Genomic DNA, 27,281 nt, shown 5'->3' with positions numbered 1-27,281 from the left:
AGAAAGAAAGAAAGAAAGAAAGAAAGAAAGAAAGAAAGAAAGAAAGAGAGAAGGAGGGAGAGAGAGAAAGAGAGACAGAGAAAGAGGAAGGAAGGAAGGAAGGAAGGAAGGAGAAAAAACAGATGGAAGGAAGAAAGGAAGGAAAGAGGAAGGAAGGAAGGAAGATACAAATAAAAAAGGATCAAGGAAAGAAAAAGGGAGAGTAAGAGGAATGATAGGAAAACTGGCTTGCCTAGAATAAACAGCTGACTGGGTTTGGGACAAAAACTTGTACTTGAGGGCGCCTGGGTGGCTCAGTTGGTTAAGCGACTGCCTTCGGCTCAGGTCATGATCCTGGAGTCCCAGGATCGAGTCCCGCATCGGGCTCCCTGCTCGGCAGGGAGTCTGCTTCTCCCTCTGACCCTCCCCCCTCTCATGCTCTCTCTCTCTCATTCTCTCTCTTAAATAAATAAATAAAATCTTAAAAAAAACTTGTACTTGAATAGAGGAATAAACACTTATACAAATACTTGTACAAATATACATACATTTATTTATAGTGAGCTCGAATATATATATCAAATATATCTATATTTTTATATCTGGCCATAAGGAGCCTCCTCTTTTGTCCTTGTCATGCCAAATAAATATAAACATTTGTTTTCTGTGTGTGACCTGATAATGTTTTAGAAAGATAGTACCTTAAAAGTTGTTAGAAACAGGGGCACCTGGGTGGCTCAGTTGTTAAGTGTCTGCCTTCGGCTCAGGTCATGATCCCAGGGTCCTGGGATCAAGCCCTACATCGGGCTCCTGCTCTGTGGGAAGTCTGTTTCTTCCTCTGCCCACTCGACCTGCTTGTGTTCCCTCTCTGGCTTTCTCTCTGTCAAATAAATAAAATCTTTAAAAAAGAAAAGTTGTTAGAAACAAGATTCTTAGTGGCCAAAGTAAATAAGGACCCAGAATAATTAAAAAAAAAAGGATTTGTAATAACAGAGGAATCATAATTTTCTCTGAGAAACCTGAGATTAATTTTCCAGTGCTCTTTTTTTTTTTTTTTTAAGATTTTATTTATTTGACAGAGAGAGACATAGCGAGAGAGGGAACACAAGCAGGGGGAGTGGGAGAGGGAGAAGCAGGCTTCCTGCGCAGCAGGGAGCCTGATGAGGGGCTTGATCCCAGGACTCTGGGATCATGACCTGAGCCAAAGGCAGACGCTTAAGGACTGAGCCACCCAGGCGCCCCTCCAGTGCTCTCCTTTATGCAGTGGGTAATGTCTATAACAATGCACCTACAGTAGACACTGTAGTGATGAATGTGGTGAAACACCATTCAATAAAATAAGTTTTATAATGACTCCAAACAATATAGCGTTAATGCCCTACTCTTGGTGTTATCTGCTTAATCTAAGAGGAAGATGTGGAATATCTTGAAGACTCCATGTCCGTTAGGTAATTTTCCATAAATATTATTCCATAAATATTATCACAAATGAATTTTCTTTTTTGAATTACAACCAGAAATCAAAAAGTTCAAGAACATTCCCTAGAAGAAGCATTCAGTGCAAATACTCTGTTACATATCTAACAACCAACTGTGCAGAGAGTAAGGTTAATAGTTAATCAAGACTCATATCTGAATGAAGGGCCACGTCACTTGGATGGCCAAGAGATTACATGTAGTGCCAACATTTTCTCTGAAAACAGACCTGGTGTCAAGCCACAGATGAATAAATGGCCAATCAAAGCCTTGAACCTCTAGATCAATACAATATGCCATAAGAATTTTAGCTTGGAAATTTTTAGGTAGGAATTGCCAGTCATCTCTCAGAACAATAGAAAGTCAATTATAATGATTCGTTATAAAGATGATGTCTAACTTTGGGAAATATAGTATATACACATACTTTTTGAGATAAGTTTTCTGTACCCCTGGGGTAAATAAATGACTTGTCTTGCAGTATGGAACTATTGAATATAAACCAATTAAATATCACTTGACATCACTCAGGGCGGATGATTTGGATACCAGAGTGCTGATGTTAAACTATCCCTTCTGGCAATAATATACAGCAACACTAACTGAATATCAGGGTTATTTCTAGGGCATGATAATAAAAGCTAATTACTCAAAATAACTAGCATTGTTGAGTGCTTACAATGTGCCAAGTTCAGTTCTAATTGCTTTACATTCAATATTAACTCATTCAATCTTCACAACTCTTTTTTTGAGGTAAATTACTATCCCCGTGTTACACATAAGGAAACTTAAGTGTTGTGATTATTTCACTTGCTTGAGGTCACATACTTAGAAAGCAGAGGAATCAGGATTCCAACCATAGCAGTCTGGCCTGAGAGCTCACATTTTCATTATTATCTTATACTTCCTTTCAGTATAGAGAATTATCTTTCTATTCTCATCACCAGATATACCTGTCCATGTCATCTAAGCAGTATCATATCATTAACCTACAATTTCAAAGACAGAGTAAAAACAAATCACTACAAATTGCCATTATTTCTGCCATCTCTGTCGCCTATTTGTGTTTCCTGCAAACTACAGTGGTTTTGTTGTTGTTTTTGTTTTGTTTTGTTTGATAAAGAAATGCAACTTCCCAATTGAAATCGCACCTAGATAGTCTTCCTAATATGCAAAATCTGAGTACGAGGACACTCCTGTATAGCTCTATTAAATTTTCTCTAAATGAAGAAACTCCAGGTGTTTAATGTTTAGTCAAATTTAATGCTCAAAATGATGCAAGCTACACTTTAAAAGAAAATTCTGAAGAAAGCTTTTAGTACATCTATGCAATACTTTGGAAACATTCTTTGATGGTTTAGATTTTTGAAGGTCCTTCTCACATTTGGTTAAAAGCAAACGACTGCACCCCAATGTTTATAGTGGCAATGTCCACAATAGCCAAACTATGGAAAGAGCCCAGATGTCCATTGACAGAAGAATGGATAAAGAAGATGTAGTGTATATATACACAATGGAATATTATGCAGTCATCAAAAAATGAAATCGTACCATTTGTGATGACATGGATGGAACTAGAGGGTATTAGGCTAAGTGAAATAAGTCAATCAGAGAAAGACAATTATCATATGATCTCACTGATATGTGGAATTTAAGAAATAAGGCAGAGGACCATTGGGGAAGAGAGGAAAAAATGAAACAAGATGAAACCAGAGAAGGAGAAAAACCATAAGACTCTTAATTATAGGAAACAAACTGAGGGTTACTGGACTGGAAGAGGGTGGAGGGATGGGGTAACTGGGCGATGGACACTGGGGAGGGTATGTGTTGTAATAAGCACTGGGTATTTTATAAGACTGATGAATCACAGACCTGTACCCCTGAAACAAATAATACATTATATGTTAATTAACTGAATTTACATTTTTAAAAAAAGAAATGTAAAAAAAAAGCAAAAGACTGTCCTTGAATTAACCATTCTAGCTGTCAATGAAGTCTTGGTGTTTTCTAAAAGTTACACTTAGAATTAAAACACTTTAGGGGTGCCTAGATGGTAAAGTTGGTTAAGCGTCTAACTCTTGGTTTCAGCTCAGGTCATGATCTCAGGGTCCTAGGATTGAGCCCTGAGTCAGGCTCCATGCTTAGTGGGGAATCTACTTGAGGATTCTCTCCATCTCCCTCTGCTCCCCACCCCCCACCACTCACGTGCACCATCTGTCTCACTCAAATAAATAAATAAAGCTTAAAAAAACCCACTTTAAGTAAGAAATTACTACTTGACAAGGTATCTTATCACAAGTTCATGTGGAATTGTCCTCCACCCAGTTGTTTCCATTCTTTCTATCAGAAAAGTGACAACAGCTGAGGTGGAAGAGAAATCACTGATAAATGGCATTGGAAAATGGTCTCCTGACATGGCAGAAAAGATTAGTTGACTGCTCAGAGACATCTAGGAGTGGTCCCTATGGGAAAACTTTTTCCTAACATTAACAGAGGAATCATGTTATGGTACAAACAGGGTTTTAAGAGAGCCTTTGCAACAATGAACTACTGTGCTTTCCCTTTGTCAGAATCCTTTTTCTAATGTGTGTTTTTTCTCTTTTGACTCCTTTTTCCAGTTCTGCATGTTTCTGGTAACTTTTTGTAAGAAGAAAGAGGGATAAGCCATGGGAGTAGCTGTCATCTGCATACAACAGATTGGCAAGGATACGGGGTTGGGCGGCGGGGCGGGGGGAAGAAGTATCAGAGAATCACAGAAGCTCACCTGCTATCATGACAAGTGAAGCTAGACCCAAGTCTCAGAGGAAAAGGAACTAAAGAGTTGAAAATTTCATTAAGTGGTGGCAATTTCATTTACTAGGACAGGGGTCAACTAACCAATTCACAAATTAAGAGTTTTATTTCTTTCATAATAATTTAATAAAAGACATGCTACCTCAATTTTTACCTTTTTCCAGGAATTTTATTGGGTCCTAAGGATAAAATGATCCATTAAACTTGGGCTTGGGGTGCCTGGGTGGCTCAGTGAGTTAAGCTGCTGAAATCCATGATCCTGCATGGTATCCAATATTCAGGGCCACACAGTCTGTATTCTATAAGCCCTCTTCTGGGCCACCCGTTACCCTGTCCTCTCATGACCATGGGAAAATTAAAGGTTCTCCAAGACCACTTGAGTTCAGGGGCTTGTCTCAGGTCTTCTCTCTTGTCATTCCCTGCCTTCTTGCTTTGTTATTCCAATCTCTGCTGTATCCTGGATGTGGGATCTCTAAAAAATGGACAGCATTTCCTGTGGTCATTCTATAGAGTAAGATACAAATCTCTGTTCTTGGGTCCCCCAAACCTATCTACTGTTCCTCTCCTGACCCAGATTTGGATCAAGGGAGACATGTGAGGATCCCTTCACTTTCTTCCAAACCTTCTTTTTATGTCTCCCTTTCTTATGAAGTTTTTCTCCTCCTGCCTGTCTGTATGGTGGAAAAATCATGTTTACATCAACAGGCATTCATCCATACTTTGGTAAATAATATAAGAGGCTGAAACCACTAGATTTCTGAAACTCAAAGCAGAGCAATCATTCCTTTCTTTCTCTCTTCATTTCTGCAGTAACATCCAATCCTGAAGACAATGGTTGTAGAAAGTCTTCACTGATGGGGCCATTAGAATAAAAGCTAAAGAATCTAACTAGTACTGTTATAAACACACAACTAGACTGCTTCTCTGCTAAGTCATCAGCTACATTTGATACATGATTTATCTTCTTCCAGCTAACACATAAGATATCAGTCATGTAAAGACCAAATGGATTACTTATACAGGCAATAGGAGGTTAAAAAGGGACTTTTCCTCTCTCAGTGTTAGGCCACCAACTCACATTCCAAAGGGGCTATATTATACAAGTAGGACTTGTAAAGATTGTGGCAGAGAACCACTTTGTGACCTTTCCATTAACCTTCACCCTATAAAAGGTTGGGGAGTCTGAGACAAGTTAGTAGAAAAGTGCAGTCTTTCTTCAGAGAGAATTGTTGACGTGCTATGAGACCCACCAGGTATGGAGCTAATCCATAATCTTGAGAAAGACTCAAGAATACTTGAATAGCTTAGTGGATACAGTTGACTGCAGTATGACTCATACCCAAGGGAGTTTAAGGGCAAGAAACAGAGTACAGGGGTATGCTCTGGGAAATTAAATGATCTTCCTGTGGACCATGTGTTTGTGAAGAGAGAGAGAGGGAGGGAGAGAGCGAGAGAAGACACCCTGGCCTATAATAATTTTAAATGAATTTTGCTCAAAAGAGCCACCTGGATGAGTGTTGGAAGCCTAACACTTAGAGTTCATGTGGAGGTGGTGCATCACCTGTCATGGAACTGTAGGTGATAGCAGCAGTGAGGGAGGAGTGTCTGAAAACCCTGCAAATGAGAAACAGTCAGTTTAGCTTTAAATATTTTCCAAGTCTAGGGCCAGTGTCAACTCCTGATAGTGCCAGCCAAGTAATACTTTTCCTGAACCTTAGCTCTTCTCCACATTTCCAACTCTATCCTTCAGTCCTGGGGAAGCCATGGTGTCTAGCAAATGGAAGAGAAAGAAAGAAGTGCTGGTTAGGCAAAATAGAGAAAATGACAACCCTGCCTCCTTGCTCCTGTAAGACCCTGGTTTGAGCAATCCCAGAGGAAAAGCTTCAACCTTAAAATAAAGCTGGAGTTTTAATTATTATATAGGGATATACATAATATTCCTGAACTGAAATGGTTTGACATAATAAAATGAGTGGAGAACTGTTCTGTTTTGTTTTTTTTAAAATCTGAGAGTAAGCAGTTGAGTAATGAGGTCCGCCCAAAACTTGATTGAAAGACAACAAAATAACTAGTCCCTTTGAGCGTGTCTGGCATTAAGTAATGGGAAAAGAAAGCTATTTTATTTTCCACCTGTACCTTATAATCTCTCTTGCCTTAAATATTGTGAAATATAACACATAAACTGCTATCCTTCAATAAACACACACACACAAATGCAAAGGGGAGAAAAAATTTTCCAAAGTACTTTTTCCATTTTTCAGGATTAAAATATTTTCCTGCTAAAATTTCCCTAAAAATTACTCCTAAAATTTGATGGGAAAAAAAAGCATGTATAAAAACAAACCAAAAAATCTCTTATTTTTTAAAAACTTTAATAAAAAGTTTTGGGTTCCAGGTAAGATGGAGGAGGTACACTCTTTCCTGTCTCTTCCCCTGAATGTAGCTAAAAAACCTGGACAGCACACTTGGAGCAGCTATCTGAGAACTCAGAAAAGAGTATCAGGTAAGTTTGGGGAAAATACCAGAATTAAAAATATTACCAAATTAGTGGTGAGTTAATAATTTCTTTTTCTTCTGCTATCACCGGGCCTGAACATTAGGCAATCTGAAAACTGGAAGTAGCATTAGTGTAGAAAGGGAGAGCTAGAGGAGAAGCCCTCTAGTTCTGTCTTGGAGAGAAGGAAAGGGGTTCCCTAACACTCAGAATAGAGAAAATTCCCCCATAAGACTGAAAACAAGTCAAGGATGTCTACTCTTACCATTTCTATTCAATATCACACTGGAAGTCCTAGCTAGTGCAGTAAGGTAAGACTACATAAAAGGCATACAGATTGGAAAGTAAATGAAAACATCCCTACTTATTGATAACATATTTCTCTATCTAGAAAACCTCAAGAAATCTAAAAATTAATAACTCCTTGAACTTGCGAGTTTAGCAGATTACAACATAAAAAGCCAATGCTCAGAAATCAATAGTATTTTCATACATAAGCAATGAACAACTGGAAACAAAAATTAAAACATAAGACCACTTACAATAGCTTCAAAAAAATGAGTTACTTAGGTATAAATCTACAAAATATACAAGACCTATTTTCCCAAAACTACAAACACTGATAAAAGAAATAAAAAAATAAAAGACTTAAAAAGTAGAGAGACATTTCAGCGTCATCGATTGGAGGACTCAACAATAGTAAAGATGTAAATTCTTCCCAAATTGGTCTACAGATTTAATGCAATTCTAATCAAATCCCAGCAAATTTTTTGTTTGTTTTTTGCTTGTTTGTTTTGTAGATATAGACAAATTTATTGTAAAATGTATATTGAAAACAAAAGAACTGAAATAGCTAAAACAATTCTGAGAAATAGTAATAAAACTAAAGTTATCTCACTACCCATTCTTAAGATTTCTATAAAGCTACAGTAATCAAGACAGTGCAGTACTGGTGAAGGGATAGACACAGAGATCAATGTACAGCATAGAGTCCAGAAATAGACCTTCACAAATACAACCAACTGATTTTTGCAAATATGCACAGACAGTCGTTTCAATGAATGGTATTAGAAAATCTGGACATCCATATACAAAAATAAAAATGAACTTTGCCCTAAACTTTACTCATTATACAAAAATTAATGTCTAAGTGAATCATACATTTAAATATAAAAAACAAAACTGCAAATGTTCTAGAAGAAAACAGAAGTGAAAGTCTTTTTTTTTCAAATACAAGCATATCTTGTTTTATTGCATTTCACAGAATTATGGTTTTTGTTTTTGTTTTGTTTTTTATAAATCAAAGATTTGTGGCAACTCTCTACTGAGCAAATCCGTGAAAGTCTTTTTGATTTTGAGTTGAACAAAGAATTTTTAGACATGACACCAAAAGCACAATCCATAAAACAAAAATTGTATCAATATTAAAAACTTCTGCTCTGCAAAAGTCACTCTTAAGAAAATGAGAAAAGAAGCTATAGACTGGAGAAAATATTTTAAATATTTATAAATCATATATTCAACAAATGACTCATATCCAGAGTATATAAAGAACTCTCATGTACTGAAAAAACAAATAGCTCAATTTAAAAAATGGACAAAAAATTTGTACAAAAACTGCATCAAAGAGAATATAAGGAAGGCAAATAAGCATATAAAAAGATGCTCAACATCATTAGTCGTTAAGGAAATGCAAATCAAAGCCAAAATGAGATGTCATAATATCCCTATTAGAATGACTAAAATTAGAAATATGAATAATACAAAGTACTGATGAGGATACAGAACAAATGGAATTCTCATATATTGCTGATAGCAATGTACAGCCATTCTGAAAAACAGTTTGGCACTTACTACACACACTTACTACATGACCCAGCAATCCCACTCCTCACTATTTATCCTCGAGAAATAAAATTCATATCCACACAAAGCCTATATATTAATGTTTATAGCAGTTCTATTAATAATTGTCAAAAACTAGAAGGAAATCAAATTGTCCTTCAATGGATAAACACCCTGTGGCACATCCATACAATGGAATACTACTCAGCATAAAAAGAAATGAACTGTTGATACACACAACCTGCATGATTCTCAAAGGCATTATAATGAATGAAAGGAGACCATCTGAAAGGGCTGCATATTATATGATTCCACTTATAGGACATTGTTAAAAAGATAAAACTATAATAATGTAGAACAGATTAGTGACTGCCAGGAGTTATGGATGGGGTCAAAGTGACTGCGGAGGGATATAGTTCATTCAAGAGAGTCCGGGGGCAGGGGAAGATGGAGCTGTTCTATATCCTGATTGTAGTGGTGGTTATACAAACCTATGCATATATTAAAATTCACAGAATTGCACACCAAAAAGCTCAATTTTACTCTGTTAATTCAAAAATTAAAGTAAAATAAAGAGATGAGGGAAGTAGTTGGGAAATTCCTTATTCATTCGCTTTACTTTCTGGTAACAGACAATAGTTTGCCAACTACTTCTAGCCAGACTAGATTGTCCTACCAGACATGCATTAAATTGTCCAGCCGAGATGTGCCTCTTAATCACACAGGCACATTACTGAAGGTGTTCTCCAAGAATTACAAAAGAACTTCCAAAAAATTTGCCAGAATAAGAACTGCCAAAAAAGGAAAAAACAAAAAAAGAAGAAGAAGACGACGACGACTCAGGGAAGCCAGGTTCCGTTATTCTTGGCAAGCTTCATTGCCAAACCAAACCCCATCAATTATAAGATAACATTTACGTGGGATTGGGATGATTTCCCTTCCTACCAAAAGAATGGGGCACTTACTACTGCTTATTTAAATTCGTCAAACTGAACATTATTTCTGTTGGGAAATAAACACCTCAATTTCACTTGCTCAATTCTGATTTCAAAGTTAATATTACCCTAATAAAGACTGCAAAACTGGGCCTCATTTTAGATACATAATGATCACATAAAGGACAAATAAGGAGAAACAAATGCACAGGAAGCCTATTTTTTGGCGATTCATGTGGTTTTAAAAATATGTAACTTCTTTGCTAGAAAAATAAAGTCTCAATAAGATATAAATATGTATATTTTAATTTGTTCTTAAAATGAAAACACTCAACAGTCCTAGAAAAAGGATATTGTTTATTAAAGTAAAAATAATGAAATGAAATAAGGAACAAGGTTATTTCTTAAAAGCCAGGTAGAAAACACCCACCCTCACAAAATCAGGGTCTTCAGAAGCTGTTTGACTCTAAGGAAAAATGTCAGTGAGTGTGTTGAGAACCTCATCCAGCCTATGAAGTTCTTTGTCTTTACAAATATATTGAAATGTCATTTCAGTAACTATTCATAGTGTAATTTATACCTACTAAAGCAATTAAAATATTCCAGCTTGGAATCTCCTCTTCTGTTTTGCTGATACGTGATACAGATACAACAAAGGTGAACATAAATTCTGTTAACTGAACAATCATGCATGGCAGAATATTCAGAAGCCCCTGTTATTTTATAATTAATGTGTTTCAGGATGATGTCTGAGGACATGGCATTTATACTGAGAAGGTACTTGGGATAATTATTCGAGGATTAGCAGTTTCAACAAATGCTGATATGTTTTTTAAAGTGTTGCCTGGGTGGTTTCAAAGAATGAATCAAAGTAAATATGTCTGATGTGTGTGCTTATTTACATACAGATGGAGAGCTTTCTTCCTAATGGTAAGAGAGCCATGCAAACCAGGGGATTGCTACCCTCCTCCCTGGCAGGAGGCTCCAGAACCTATAAGACCATTTACATGTTATCCCTTTTAGGAAAGGGGAAGCAATCAATCCCAAACCTCTGCAGCTCTCTTAACCTGTGCAGATTCACTGCCAGCACCCACACCTTGTCTATAGGCAATAGTTCTTTCCCCAAACACATCTCCTCCTTCTTGATCCCTGATCTTTTAGACTCACATATTATTGATTAAAAACAATGTAATGATAATATATCTAGCAAAAAAACACTTAATAAAGTTGGTTAAAGAAGTCCAAAATTAACAGCAAATAGCATAAGATGGCAGTGTATTTCCTTTCTCTCTCCCACTGCCCCATGTTCCAAGTTTTGTAATGTTGAAGTCAGAGATGAGAGAGATTTACTTTTATTCTCAGACCCTTTCCCTGCAGGCTTTCTGTGTGCATTGTACACTTAAAATAACAATCCCTATTTACTGCACATCAATTCTACCAATTACTTTAGATGTATTTCTCTGATCCTTAGTACAGCCCTGAGGCACAGCTTTCATTAGCCCTCTTCCATGAATAAGTAAGTTGAGAATCAGGGAGGTTGCATAACTGATCATGCCTTGTGTCTAACCATTAGGAACCCAGTGGGGATCCTGGCCATGGTCTGTGTGACACCATGCTGCCCGAAGCCCCTAGGACTCCTATAGACAAAGTAACCATATGTCCTGGTTTGCTCTGGACAGTCCAGATGTATGTCTGTTCTCTCAGCATCCCATTTTATTGGCATTTTTCCTCTATCCTTTTTCACTTTCTTTTTTTTTTTTTAAACATTTTATTTATTTATTTGACAGAGAGAGACACAGCGAGAGAGGGAACACAAGCAGGGGGAGTAGAAAAGAGAGAAACAGGCTTCCGGTGGAGCAGAGAGCCCAATGCGGGGCTCGATCCCAGGATCCTGGGATCATGACTTGAGCCGAAGGCAGATGCTTAACAACTGAACCACCCAGGCACCCCTCCTTTTTCACTTTCAAAAGCATCCCAGTTTTGAAAATAAAAGATGGAATGGCCCTGCCTTTGGAATGCTGACTGATACCACAAAGGGGAAAGATGTGTGTCTCAATTTCTTCCTCTCTCTCCACAACTTTGTCCTTGATTGATTTTCCTTTTCTTCTCAGATGAGATGTACAGTATCTCCTGGGGCCTCCCTTCCAAGCTAGTCCTCTGACAGCTTTTTTTATGTTTGAATTTTATAATAGCCTTGAGATATGCCCACCAAGAGACCCAACTGTAAGGGTGTTATCAGGTATAAAAAAAAAAAAAAGGATAGTTAGTGAGAGTTTCAAAAATCATGTACTCACTGGTTTATTCTCACAGGAATTAAGAAGGAAAATTGGATGAACATTTATGGAATGCCTATAATGCAGCAAGTACTATGCCAAGACATTTACATGAACAAATTTCCATTTTTGCCAATGAGAAAACTCAGATTCAAAAAGATGAAGTAACCTCAGGTCCTGGGTAAGGATCTTAACCTTCATGGGTCTGATTCACATGCCTTACTCTCTTTTCAACACACTGCCTCCTAAATAAATGTAAATATAACACAGTCATGCATTAATATAAAAATATTGCTGGCTAGATTAAGATCAACATATTCTATATTTAAAGAATTTGTATTTTTCCAAGGCAATTTTGACCTATACACTCTTTTCTGTGTCACAAAACCAGTGTTGAGATGAGATGAGCTTGCAGTAACCAAGCCTGTATTTTTTTTTTTTAAGATTTTATTTATTTATTTGACAGAGAGAGAGAGACAGCGAGAGAGGGAACACAAGCAGGGGGAGTGGGAAAGAGAGAAGCAGGCTTCCCGCCGAGCAGGGAGCCCGATGCGGGGCTCGATCACAGGACCCTGGGACCATGACCTGAGCTGAAGGCAGTCGCTTAACCAACTGAGCCACCCAGGCGCCCCACCAAGCCTGTATTTATTCCTCCTTTTGTTTCCTATACATAATTACCAATGATGTGTGTGCCTTTGTGATCAGCTTTAGTTGTTTGGATTTGGGATTGGGGCTCCTTTAATTGGCAGAGACAATTCTGTAAATTTGTACATTTTTTAAAAATAAAGTTATAAAGAATGAACAAAGTAAAGCTTCCCTTTAAGATGTAATAACACCAATATTTACTTACCACCCTACAATCAAATATTTGGGTTACTTAAAACCAGTTCTTGAATGGCTTCTTTCAGATATATATTCTACCTAAAAAGTCTATGAAAGAAGAGCTTTCAGCTTGCTGTATATATTAAAGGGCCTATAAAGGACACTGAGCTGAATGAAGTAGAGTAGCCCAAACCAAAAAGTTCGTATTTCCATCGATTGCCCAAATAGCTCAGTGCCAGCAAATATGCAACCTGGGTTAGTTTTTTTCAGTTTAATGTCACCAGCCTTGAGGCTGATTGTGGCCTCCTGTCAGAAACAAAAGCCATTTCTGTCTCCTTATATTCTGTTTGAGAACACAACTCCCATGCGAATTTAGTGGTAGCCCTCAATACAATCCCCTCCATTCTTCCCAACCCTCCATATATACAAAGGTTTTGCTTTGTGGTCTCTGTGGCACTTTCCTGAATCTGGGGACACTCCAAGTAGTGACTCAGAATGTTTCAGAAGCCAAAACCAGGTTGCTGAGCACCTTTGACCCAGCTGCAGAAATATCCTGCCATTAGCCAGATACCCCTAGAATCTATCCTGTGGCCCCCAGATAAATGACAAGGAAACATAAAGACTTCATATCAGGACTTGTGACCAAGGAAAATTGTGAAGTAGATCAAGTCTCCCCCTGCAGAATTCCAATCCCCTTGACCTCAAGCTGGAAATGGAACTTTGAAAGAAATATGATACAGCAGGAAGAACACTGGTCACAAGACTGGGTTCTAGTCCTACCTCTGCCACCAACTTACTTGCTCTATGACTTCAGAAAAACCACTGTGACTCTCAGATGTTCAGCAGCTTCACTGTCAAATTAGGGTGGACTCTGTTTTCTGAGTTTCTTCCAGGTCAGAAATTATGATTCTCTTATTTTCTGATTAACTGTTCCTTGCTAATGTACCCCTGAGATAGAAGTAAATGTGGTGTGGCTTTCTACACGTTTTCCCCACTGCTAGTGAACACCAAAAACAGTTGTTAGTTGTGTCTGCCTCCTATGAGATGGAGAGCTCCCTGAGGATGCTGTGTGCCTTTATCCATTTCTACATTCCCTTTAGATCAGGTGTGATGTCTGCCACATAGCAGGTATTCAGCAAAAGGGGCTCATTTATTTCTTGACCAGCCAATGGCTGTAGTTGAAGAGCACTTAAGAAGGTAGGATGGCACAATGAATTGTTAGCAGGAAAGTTAACTATAGAAAAGGAAGTACCCTGCATTGTCTTTCAAATCTTATCTCAATGCCACCTTCTCTACCATTTTAAGGACAGCCTTTATTTATTCACATGACAGTCTAATCAATGTAATCATATAACTGTGTTTTATTTTTAATTTCCTCAACACATGGAATATATGTGTGGGGAGGGGAGAGAGAGGAAAGAGAGAGAGGGAGAATACAGTTCCCCTAATTTGTTAACATTTCAACTGGGAAATACCCTCACTGTGTCATTCATATAGGTCTCACCTTTCCAAAATAAAAACTAGCCACAGATGCTATTCTCCCTTTCCTAGCCCTTCTCTACTTCCTACTACTACAGTGTATCAATTGAGTCATTAGTTAAATTTTTAATCAGCAAACTTAATGGAAGAACTCAAATTTCAAAGGAAAAGACTTAAGAAAGTGAGAAAAAGTGTTGAATCAATAACATGGGTGGGTTACTAAATAATATTCTGTTCAAATTGGATTACCACCACCCAGGCTTCTGATGAGTACACTGTGAAAGTCAACATACCAGATTCCAGATTCCCCAAATTAAACATACTTCTCTATAATTAAATATCACAGCTTCATTGTTCCGATAACAAAATTGAAATATTTTCCACCATTATAATATCCTTAGGAGATAATGTCATTGGAATAGAATGATGTTACCACATGATAATAGGCTCCCGACGCCAAAGTCAAGTTATACTGTTTATTTTCAAAGCAGATCATTACATTGACTTTTTTTTCCATTACCAAGTGATTGATGCAGCTTTAAAGGTGACCAACAAAAATTTCATCAAAAAAAAAAGAATGATCTAACGGTGGGGATATGCTGAATGATTCAAATACCAAGGGAGATGCTGCATATAGCAGCATAGACTCCATTTAAAAATTAAGCTTTGCCAAACCTTCAGCAGCGGTTTGCTCTGCAAAATGAGAGCAGCTGACAGAGGCCCCAAAGTGCCTCAAAATACAATAAAATCTTGTGTTGACATAGTCCATTTCTCGATAACTATGGAATTCTGGAATAGAACACCTGCCAACAGAGGAACCTGGTGTGCACCTAACAAACATGCACGAACTCGTCTTGACAAGCAGCTGAAGAAAGGTGGTGCTACAAATACCAGGGCCTGCAAACAGGCTCTTACCACAAACCAAAGAAAAGCCTTCCCACACGCCTCTGAGACCACAGCCATTTCAGCCACTTAGGGATACAACCTTATCAGTGAGGTCATCTTCAAATACTCGAGACTAACAATGAATACCTTTCTTTTAGACTCAAAGCACTTACACAAAGGCCTTTCAGCTAGAACATGCTCAGTACAAATGACTGCATTATTACATTTCATCTCTCCCCCTGGAGGGAGGCAAAGAGACAGGGGTACTATCTCTAAAATAAAAATGCTAGGTGATTCAACTTGGACTGATTTTCAAAATCAGATGTGGTGTTGAAAAAATACACCAACATATGTACACTTTTCATTTTAACAAATATTTCATGAGTAAGGCACTGTGCTAAGGGCTGCTGGAGGTAGAAAAAGAAAACAACAAAAAAAAGTCCACTCTACCCGGGTCATGCTGCCTGCTCACTGCTATTTATTTTCTCTGCATGAAGTCATTTGAGGCTGGGTGGATTCCAGTTGAGAGTACTTTGTACAATCAATGCTTGCTGCTTGCATGAGATGTATGCCATACACAATATTTTTGATGATGATGTTAATTGGTGTTGAACACAACTTATTTATAATTCTAAAGAATTATACATGTGTTAGGGATGCCTGAGTCTCCAAGGGCCTAAGTTACATGTTAAAGATTAAAAAGGACAGATTTTTCGACTGGGCAGTCCAATAGGCTGACACAAGCTGATTATTTGCAATATGGCAGCCACAGTGTCTGAGAGGAAGTGTTAGTAAAAGAGATAAATTTTAAATGATAACTCATTCGTGACAGAAAGCACAGTAATCCAGGGCCCCCCCAAACATATTCCAAGAGAGCACTTCTCAGTGTTACAGATCGCCCTGGGAAACATCTTGCCTTTGCCGGGCTAACCATAAGCTCTTCAGTCTCACAAAATCCATAGCTGTGCCCCCATGCCAAGCTCCTGCCCAGCTCTCCAGCAACTGCTGCTATGATGTCCTCTGTTAGATGAAAATTCTATCAATAAGGTCCCCGGTTCTGGCCATGCTTGCTCTACTTTGATTTTCCTTTAATGCCCTGTCTCAGTCTCTTGCTCTCACAGTCTTTGTGCTACTTTCTTAGCACCCTATACTTCTTTTCAGTAGCACTTATCCCACTTGTTATTGTTTTAATGCCTTATCTTTCCCGTTAGGCAGTAAGCAGTGTGGCCTAGAAGTTAGCATCTGAATTGTTCACCCCTGCATTCCCAGTACCTAGATAGTCCCTGGCACATAGCAGGTGCTTAAAAATATTTGTTGACTGTCATGATCCCCATGTGCACATCCTTCCCTAGCCTTGGGATCTGTTCTTGGTTAAGGGAAAACTAGATTAAAACTCAAGGACTCATAAACAAGGCAAACTTGTTGCCAAAGCCAGCTTTTATCCTGGGCTAGCTTGTGGTAATCCAGCAACTGACTTTTTACTCAGAAAAAAGCCCTCACCCTGAACCCCCGTTTTGGTTCCTAGGGCTGAGGCCAGTTCTCTTACGGTTTGGGAGGAAAGCTGGCTACTCATTGACAACCCTCCCTGGCAGTTAATATTGATTAGTTTCCATTCTTAGACTCTGCCAATTAGTTAGACTCCTTAGAGGCTTTCTCTTGAATTCCTCTGATGTATGGACATCTTCCTGTTGCTGATCAACACATTCTAATTCAAAACCTGATTTAGCTTTAGGCAACTTTGCCATTGTATCAAACATATTAAAGTGCCTAAATTAATTAAATACAACTAATATGATATTTTGCTGTAAAAATATTGAAAGATCTTCACAATTTTGTTTTAGGAATTATGTGGTACACGTAATTCATTTACTTTGAAATTAGCAATAAATTCTATATAGTCATCACTTTTTTGAGAATTTTGGCAAGGTTAAAAAAATCCAATCTACAAATTGTTTTCAAATAAAATCAGTATTAACTAATAATATATTTGGCAAACAACAAAATACCATGTTATACCTTACATACACTGAAGTAAATATTTATTGATTTCAATTTTGCTGTTGTCTTTTCATACTTGAAGCCAACACTTTTTTCAGTCCTCAAATATTTTTATGCGCTACTGAAAATCTCATAGTCCCTAGGCAATATTCTTAAAGTACCAGAGGCACAAAATTGCCTTGTCCTAAAAAAGCTTCTATTCTTTATTCTTACGAGCCAGTGTAAAGTTCCATGTCCTGCCCTTTGCCAACCTGTTAAGAAAGACCTGCAAAGCCGAACACTTTAGCAGGCAGCTATATCATGGACAATAAAGTCCATGCTGTTCTCTTGGGTTAGGGAAATCTCCATTCTATCGTAATTTCCCTATCATTATTAAACACTGCATAGTTTTTATAAAGACTTGGGAACCTAGTTGGTGATTTTGTCTGAAGACATGTCTCTTTGTCTATAAACCCCCACTCCTGTACCAAGTTGCCAAACAAGTGATTCTTGAGGCTATATCATGTAGGCCCAGAACTCTGCCCCCAGGTATGTGGCCAAAACCCAAAAATAGGTTGCTTTTGCCTCATACAGGACACATTCCATTCCCTTAGCTAGATTCTGTGCTGAGTTTGATCAAATCACTTTCAAAAATATTCTTGAGGTGCCTGGATGGCTCAGTCAGTTAAGCAGATGACTCTTGATTTCAGCTCAAGTCATGATCTCATGGGTCCTGAGATGGAGCCCCAGGTTGGGCTCTGCACTCAGCAGGGAGTCTGCTTGAGGAATCTCTTCCTTTCCCTCTGCCCCTCCCCCCGCTTACTCCCACACGCACATGTGTGCACTCTCACTCTCTAAAATAAATAAATCTTAAAAAAATATATTCTCAAAAGAATGTCCAGATCTTCAACCAGCATTGCAGCTTTACTCTCCCAATCTCCTTAGAATGAGGTTGAGTGACTCTTTTCCTGAGGGATTATTTTTTTCATTTATTCAACAAATAGTTATTGAGCATCTACTATGAATGAACGAGTGAATGAACAGTAAGAATGTGAGTTGGAGCATCTGAAAAGTACTGCGACCCACTAGAGGTCCCTCAGTCACTCAATAATGCAAGCCTCCAAAGGCTTAGACAAAGCATAGTCTGCTTAATGCAGAGCCCAGGACAGATATTCTCCTGGTAACCAGGCAGACACACAAGGACAAACATGGCATACCAACTGCAATTGGATTTGTGTCCCAAAATAGATACTTCTGGTTATAATATTAACTTACTTCAAATTACATATGCGTCTCTGAAATATTACTAAATAATATGTTTCACAGATACTGGAGATGGGAAGACCTCATTAGATCATGCAATTCTCTTTCTCTCTCCCTTTTTTCCCCGGTATCTAAATGAGTCTTCTAGTCCCCTATGATTAGTGGCATTTAGTTATGACCAAACTGTCAACTGTTTGGAAGCACCTACTTAATCATGTTAGCAAGGAACAGGTAAAAATGTGCACTCAACTGAGTCTATCTTTGCTGCTCTTTGGGCTTTACTTCTATCCACAGTGTTAAGTCTTATAACTAGAGGTTACTTCATTCTGTTTCAATAAGTAATATGATGTTAATGAGTCCTTCTAATTCTGTTAGGTCTCCTCAAGATCTGAACATGATTAATAACTTACTTTAAATCACTGGGAAGCTGCTCCTCCATTTCCTCCAAGAGGTCATCTGTTTATTTGTAGGTTTATCAGTGAAATGTAAGTGGATTGGCACACCAAAGATTCACAGCTCTTTGCATCAGACCTGCTGGATTTCCGTATAGCTGGATGCCATCTTCTTTAGGCAGGGACTGATCAATTGGAGCAATTTGCTGAGTATGAAAAACACAAAAGTCAAGAGCCTGGCATGTGTACACAGACTAGCTGTATTTAAGTCCTGGATTTACTATTTACTATTTGTAAGAAATTGAGAATTTTACTTAATCTCTCTCTGCCTCTCATCTTCATCTATAAAATAGTGCTGGTAATAGCATCAGCCATAGGGTTGCTTGTAAAGATTAGATGAATTAGAGCAGAAACTTGGCATATAATAAAGGCTCAATAAATAAAAACAGAATTTATTAAAAAAGTGATGAACATTTCTCATATCTGATTTTCTCTATGTATTCAAAAATATGTATTTGCTCAACACAAATATAAGCTGAAGAGGAACTTATAGTATACAAGCTAAGTAGGAAAGCAAAAAATATGCCAAAAAAGTTAGAATTTATTTTTATTTCTTATATTTGTTTTTTCTTTATTTGTTATATTATTTTACATGGTACATAAACATTTGCAGCATGCATTAATTTCTAAAATGGTCCCTTGAAATGCCATACTATAACTTTTGGAACCTGTGAATACGGTAAGATATAGCCCCCATTATTATGTTATGTATTATAGTGTACTAGGGATATTATCTGAGTGGGTTTGATCTAATCTCATGAACACTTAAAAGCAGAGAGATTTCTCCACCTGATAGAAGGAGAATTCAAAGACAAAGCAAAAGGAAATTTTGACACACAAATGCTGACTTGAAAATACGGGGAGTCACGTGAGAAGGAATGTGTGTAGTCTTTCAGTTGCTGAGACGTCCTTTGCTGACAGCTAAGAAGGATATAAGGACATGCATCCTACAACTACAGGAAATGAATTCTGTCAACAAAATGAATGAGCTTAGATGTGAACTTCTCCCCAGAGCCTGCAGACAAGAGGTTTACTTTTTTTTCTTTAATCCTTACTAAAATCCTAAGAGCAGAAATTAGTATTTCCAATTACAGATGAGGAAACCAAGCTTCATTGTCATTAATCAATAACCTTTTCCAGTAGCAGACAACTAGTAAGTACTATACCCAGGATTTGAACTAAAGTTTCCTTGAAGGTAAAGTCTGAGTTCTTGACATTACACCAACCATAATACAAACTAGAACCTTAAAAACTATACTGTTTTGTATCCACATATTCATTCAGCACTTACTAAGTGCATTCCATGTGTCAAAAATAAAAACACATGTTCTGTCCTCAGGGAAGAAACAAAGTTTAAAAAAAAAATCACTTCTTGGGGCGCCTGGGTGGCTCAGTCGATTAAGTGCCTGCCTTTGGCTCAGGTCATGATCTCAGGGTCCCAGGATCGAGCCCCACATCAGGCTCTCTGCTCAGCAGGAAGCCTGCTTCTCGTTCTCCCTCTGCCTACTTGTGCTCTCTCTCCGAAAAATAAACAAAATATTAAAACAAAAAAAACCACACTTCTAGCTAGAGATGAGGATAGACTTCACGAAGGAAAGGTTATTGACTTGGGCCTAGAAAATGATTAAGACTTCACCAAATCAAACAATCCAGAGTAGTTTGGAAGGAGGCTGAGATCTCAGTTCACCTGGATCAGATCATATCTGAGACTTAAATTCTCTCCATTTTCAGTCCCTCTCATTTGACTCCTGGGTTTTGATTAGATACCTCCAGAGAAGAGAAAGATGTTCCACTGGTGACTCTTGAATTCAAACCTGTGATTCTGTGGTTCTATCATTTTGATACACTTGTTGAATTTCTTTCCATATTTCTTTTTTTTTAAGATTTATTTATTTATTTTAGAGAGAGAGAGTGAGAGCACAAGTGGAGGGGGGAGGTGCAGAAGGAGAGAGAGAGAGAGAGAATCCTCAAGCAGACTCCATGCTGAGCACAGAGCCTGAGGCAGGGCTCCATCCCATGACTCTGAGACCATGACCTGAGAAGAAATCAAGAGTTGGACACCCAACTGACTGAGGTACCCAGGTGCCCCTTTCCATATTTCCTTATATAGCAATATAGAGATCATTTTGGGTAAGAAAAGGTCTGAGCTTAAGGGAAGTAAATTATGGGAAACAACCGAAGCAGGATATTACATGGTCAGATTTTCATTTTCAAAGATTTCTCCAACAGAAACATGGAGGATGGATGGAGTTGGTGGAGGAAGAGAGATGAGATAAGGTTCAGGGAAGAGCTATAGGGATGGAGACAAAGAAACCTAAAATATTATTGGGAAATAAAACTGGCAATATCAGGGTTGATTGTTGATAAAAAGAAATCAATCAAAATGACTTGAGTATCTGGCTTGGGAGATGGGATGCACATTGAAATGGAGACTGAAAAGGATGTGCAAAATTGTAGAACAAAGATAGTTTATTTCCATATATTTGAGCTGGCCACATAATATGCAAGTGAAATATTATTAGTCTAGTGATCAGAGAGGTGAGGTGTGAAGAGATCAGGATGTCATCACCATTTAGGTGACAACTAAAACCCTGTGAATGAGCAAGATTACCAGGGAAAGGAGCTGGAAGGAAGAGAGCAGTGAACTAAGGATGAAACCCTAAGCAACACCAACATTAAGAGCAGGGAGAGGAAGGGAAGAGGGAAAGGAAAGAGAAATTGTAGGAGAAGCAGGAAGAACACCAGGAGAAATTTAATATATGCATTCCTCCCCCAGTATGGTACGTATACACAAACACAAGTTAAGAAAAATAACAGATACACTATTCCCCTTGTTTAATCACTCCCACCTAACTGAAGGATTCCCCCTGCTCCCCGCCAGTTTTGAAAAACCAGAGAGAACTGGGCTGGAAAAACCAGAAAGAACTGGTCAGTATGTATTTCTCTGTTTTTCAAGTCACCTGTGTCAATTCCCTCTCCATTTTCCTATAGTAAAGAGGTTTCCAAGCTGTTGCCCTCTTCTGTAAATGTCCAGTACATGACATTTGAGCTGAGGCCCTGGTAGCTCTAGGTTCCTTCTGCATCTTGATTTTTCTCTTACACACAGCCTTGATTAAACCTTTTGTCTTCAAGTAAGAAACTCAGTGCTTAAAAATGAAGAAATGCAAACTCTAGATTTAAATTAGTGATTGCCGTGTTAATGGGCAAATCATGCCTTTTAGAGAAATGAGATTCTCAAAGAAAAATGAAGGTAATGAGGATAGCAGCCAGGGCAAAACCATACTTTCCTTACATTACTCTCTGCCACAAGGAAAAAAAAAAAAACTTTGGAAGGATTATATTTGGTAATCCTTCTTCAGTAACAAAAATTAAATCAAGAAGAGCAAATGCTTCTTTGATTCAGTTCCAGTATATTCAGTTTCCTCACATTCAAAGCCTTGGTTTCACTTCCCCACCCCCTACATATACACTAGAATATAAAATCCATACATTTCCTCTCCCTCTTCCCTGTTTGAATCTTCAGCATCATCACAAACCATTACATATTTCCCTTATGTATAAATTTAGAATCTATCTTCTACGCAAGAATGCAAAGTCTATGAAGGTTGGGATTTTTTCTACCATATTTACAGCTTAATTCCCAGGATTTAAAACAATTATTGACCTGTAGTATATGCTCAATAAATGAATTAATGTTGCCACATTACTATCAGATTTATTTCTACTGTTACTATATAATGACTTAATAGAAATAATCAAAGAGATAAAGTATTATTATAAATAACAACAATGATATTAACAAATACGAAAGGCATACGTAATACAAGTACTTCTAGTAATGCTCCTACATAATTATATAACCTTGAATATATCATATATATTCTTCATTATATTCACCTATAAGAGAAGAGAGTACAGTAAATTGATCCTCAAGATCCCTTATTGTTCCAGAATCTAATGATTCTAGATTTAGGTTAAGTCAATGAAATGAAAGAAGAAAAGAGAAAGGTCAGTATCTGTGAAAGTGTTTTTATAATAGAATTATGGCCTAAGGGGTGGGATGGGTAAGGGATAATAGTGAGTACAGGGTGGGGGTAAAGAGAGGAAGTCAGCAGTAAACTCTGGCAAGAGTAGGGCCAGGCAGAACAGAAGTGGGAGAGTTCAAGAGGAGACAATTCATGAAGTGTTGTGCTTTTAGGGCAATCATTGTCAGTTTAAGGATGAAGGAAGCAAAACATGAGATGTCTTCTGTCATCTATTAGTTATAAAAAAGATGTGTGTGTGTGTGTGTGTGAAATCAGAGAGAGAACTATCCCGGAACAGTTTCTGTTGGAACCCCAGTGTGGCTACCAATCACGTAGAACCCTCAGTTTCATGGCTGAGTCTATGCTGCTGATGGTTTTTCTGGTTCTCAATTACAGAGGTAGATGATGAGCTAATGGAGTGACCCATATATATTCTTATTTTTAACTGAAAAATCCAAAAAGAATTCTAAGTGGTCCCTTCTAGAAAAATCTCAGGAAATAGTTCATCTATCCCAAGGCCTTTCCTTCTGTCTTGTCTCTGCTCACCACCACAAATAAAAGAATATTTTTCTGAATACTTCTTTTGTTTACTTGGAGTTTCACAAGACCCAATCTCAAACTGATATGCAGTCAAAACATAGAAATTGGAGGGTTATTCTTAGAGAAAATTCAACTCTCTCCATAAGCACATTCTTCTGCAACATTCAAAGTGACTTTAAGTAAATATTTGGTTTCATTTCTATCATTCTTAAAAAAATTCAACTAACACCATAGCATCTCTGAAAATTAATTAAAGAAAAAATCAGTAACATCCAATAAATAAAATAAAAACATGTCCATTCCTCCAGCTTGTATAGCTATCCACAATTCCAGTAGGGTTTTCTAATTAAAACCAAAAAGGAAATAAACTCACTAAATCCCACTGGAATCCACTGAACACAGTTATAAATTTTAAAAATATAAAACACTGTTATGAGCATCTCTTTTGAATAAGTGTCTGCATTCTTTCATTTATTTAAAATATAATTGCTGTGTTGAAATATCATTAAGAAAATGAATATATCCTTAATTGAAAAAAGTAAAAACTGTAATTTTAAATGACCTAATTAGTTCTACTAATCCATTTAACTACTGCTTTATTTAGCCAGAACCAGCAGGAAACTATGACTTCCTGGATTTGGAAATGATACACAGCCCTTAGTGAGCTTATACAATAATGCTGCCTACTTTTCCCTTCCAAATGAAATAGCAACTTATCTTTATTCATTTTGTCTAAGACAAAATTTTGCGTACCATTTCAATCTTTTTTCAGTGATTTCTAGTAATATGTGAGAAGAGAATTCCAGTCATGTCTTAGGGGGCAGGAGTGGAAGGTGGACCTACTTGTTTTATTTCCATGAGAACTTTATGGACCTTATGGTAAAAAATATGGCTAGGCCTCTTGGGATTAAGGAGTGGCCCCAGAATAGTCTAGGAATAATGGATCCTGCTTAGTTTCCCAGGCAGCGTACTACTTTGGAAAGGAATTCATTTGAAAGGAATAAGAGTCAAGGCACTTCCTTGGTCCATTAGCTATGGTGTTTGCAAAGGTGAATGGTTTTGAGTACACCATATCACTGTGGAATCACTGAAATTATAATTCGTCCAAGCAGTACAAAGAATGGGCCATGGGAGGAAAGAAAGGGAATAGTAATTAAGATTTATCAAATGATGTCAAAGAGGATACTGCCTATATTCTCCTCTAGGATTTTGATGGATTCCTGTCTCATATTGAGGTCTTTCATCCATTTTGAGTTTACCTTTGTGTATGGTTAGAGAATGGTTGAGTTTCATTCTTCCACATGTGGCTGTCCAATTTTCCCAGCACTATTTATTGAAGAGACTGTCTTTTTTCCATTGCATATTTTTTCCTGCTTTGTTGAAGATTATTTGACCATAGAGTTGAAGGTCCATATCTGGGTTCTCTATTCTGTTCCATTGGTCTATATGTCTGTTTTTGTGCCAGTACCATGCTGTCTTGATGATCACTGCTTTGTAATATAGCTTGAAATCAGGCAACGTCATGCCCCCAGCTTTGTTTTTCTTTTTCAACATTTCCTTGGTGATTCAGGGTCTTTTCTGATTCCATACAAATTTTAGGATTGTTTGTTCCAGCACTTTGAAAAATGTCATTGGAATTTTGATCAGGATGGCATTGAAGGTATCGATTACTCTGGGTAGCATATACATTTTAACAATGTTTATTCTTCCGATCCATGAGCTTGGAATGTTTTTCCATCTTTTTGTGTCTTCTTCAATTTCTTTCATGAGTGTTCTGTAGCTCCTAGAGTATAGATCCTTTACCTCTTTGGTTAGGTTTATTCCGAGGTATCATATGGTTTTTGGTGCTATTGTAAATGGAATAATTTCTCTAATTTCTCTTTCTATAGATGCATTGTTAGTGTATAAGAAAGCAACTGATTTCTGTGCATTGATTTTGTATCCTGCCACATTACTGAATTGCTGTATGAGTTCTAGTAATTTGGGGGTGGAGTCTTTTGGGTTTTCCATATAAAGTATCATGTCATCTGCGAAAAGAGAGAGTTTGACTTCTTCTTTGCCAATTTGGATACATTTTATTTCTTTTTGTTGTCTGATTGCTGTTGATAGGACTTCTAGTACTATGTTGAACAATAGTGGTGAGAGTGGGCATCCTTGCCGTGTTCCTGATCTTAAAGGAAAGGCTCTCAGCTTTTCCCCATTGAGGATGGTATTCACTGTGGGTTTTTCATAGATGGATTTTATGAACTTGAGGAATGTTCCCTCTATCCTTATACTCTTAACCCTCTTACACTGTTGGTGGGAATGCAAGTTGGTACAGCCACTTTGGAAAACAGTGTGGAGGTGCCTCAGAAAATTAAAAATAGAGCTACCCTATGACCCAGCAATTGCACTACTGGGTATTTACCCCAAAGACATAGATGTAGTGAAAAGAAGGGCCATATGCACCCCAATGTTCATAGCAGCAATGTCCGCAATAGCTAAACTGTGGAAAGAGCTGAGATGCCCTTCAACAGATGAATGGATAAAGAAGATGTGGTCCATATATACAATGGACAGCCATCAGAAAGAATGAATACCCAACTTTTACATCAACATGGATGGGACTGGAGGAGATTATGCTAAGTGAAATAAGTCAAGTGGAGAAAGTCAATTATCATATGGTTCACTTATTTGTGGAACATAAGGAATAGCATGGAGGATATTAGGAGAAGGAAGGGAAAAATGAAGGGGTTGGGAATCAGAGGGAGTGATGAACCATGAGAGACTATGGACTCTGAGAAACAAACTGAGGGTGTTAAAAGGGAGGGGTGTGGGGGGATGGGTTAGTCTGGTGATGGGTATTAAGGAGGGCAAGTACTGCATGGAGCACTGGGTGCTATAAGAAAACAATGAGGCGTGGATCACTACATCAAAAACTAATGATGTATTGTATGGTGACTAACATAACATAATAAAATAAAATTTTAAAAAAAGATTTAGCAAATGAAAAAACACATTACTGTAAGTGCTATATAATACTTAGAACACACTGCTTCTCCAACTAAAGAGTTTTATTCAGAAGCAAAGAGAGTAATTTTTGCCCCACTTCCTCCCCTCACCTACCACCACCACTACCAGTGAACAATAGTCACGGTTTCTAAACATTTCACAAGTAAACCAATTCTTCCTTCCAGTGGCATGTTATACAGATATAAGACAGATCAAAGCTATTAGTTTCCTAAGGCTGCCATAACAAAATACCACAAACTGAGTAGCTTAAAACAGACATTTATTCTCTCACAGTTCTTGAGGCTAGAATTCCAATATCCAGGTGTCAGCAAGTTGGATCCTTCTTGAGGTTCAGGGTTAGAATCTATTCTGTGCTTTTCTTGCAGGTTCTGGTGGTTGCCATTAGTCCTTGGCATTTGTTGACTTGTAGACATATCACTTCAATCTCTGCCTCCATCTTCACATGGTGTTCTCCCTGGTGTGTCTCTTCCATGTCTATGTCCAAATCCCCCTCTTTTTATAAGGATACCAGTCACTGGATTAGGGCCAACCCTAATCCAGTTCAACCTCATTTTAACTTGATTATATCTGTAAAGATCCCATCTCCAGATAAAGTCACATTCACAGGTACAGGGGTTAGAAAGGCAACATTTTCTTTTTTTTTTGGTGGCACGGAGGAGGGCACAATTCAACAGACAACAGCTACCCTAATAGAAAGGTTATCTCAAGAAGGAGGAGGGTGCCATCCATAAGGTACCCGTCATCCCTGAGGTTTGTGCGGAAGCATTTTCAAGGAATCCTAAAGTTCTATAGAGAGAAGCATTAGAGTAATTACCACTATGCCAATATCAAGAATACTCCAGGCAACCTCCAGGGTAACTGTGGCTATAAAGAATAATATTATGACTAGAAAATGATCACAAACTCAAAAGTTAATGAGAGAATTTACTAGTTTTAGAATGAGGTGTAAGAACTTCTATTTCTTTTTTTTTTTTAAAGATTTTATTTATTTTTTTGACAGAGAGAGACACAGTCAGAGAGGGAACACAAGC

The sequence above is a fragment of the Mirounga leonina genome, unplaced genomic scaffold (genome assembly GCF_011800145.1).
Source record: "Mirounga leonina isolate KUSES-001 unplaced genomic scaffold, KU_Mleo_1.0 Mir_165, whole genome shotgun sequence".
NCBI lineage: Eukaryota > Metazoa > Chordata > Mammalia > Carnivora > Phocidae > Mirounga > Mirounga leonina.
Note: the sequence above shows the minus strand (reverse complement) of the source record.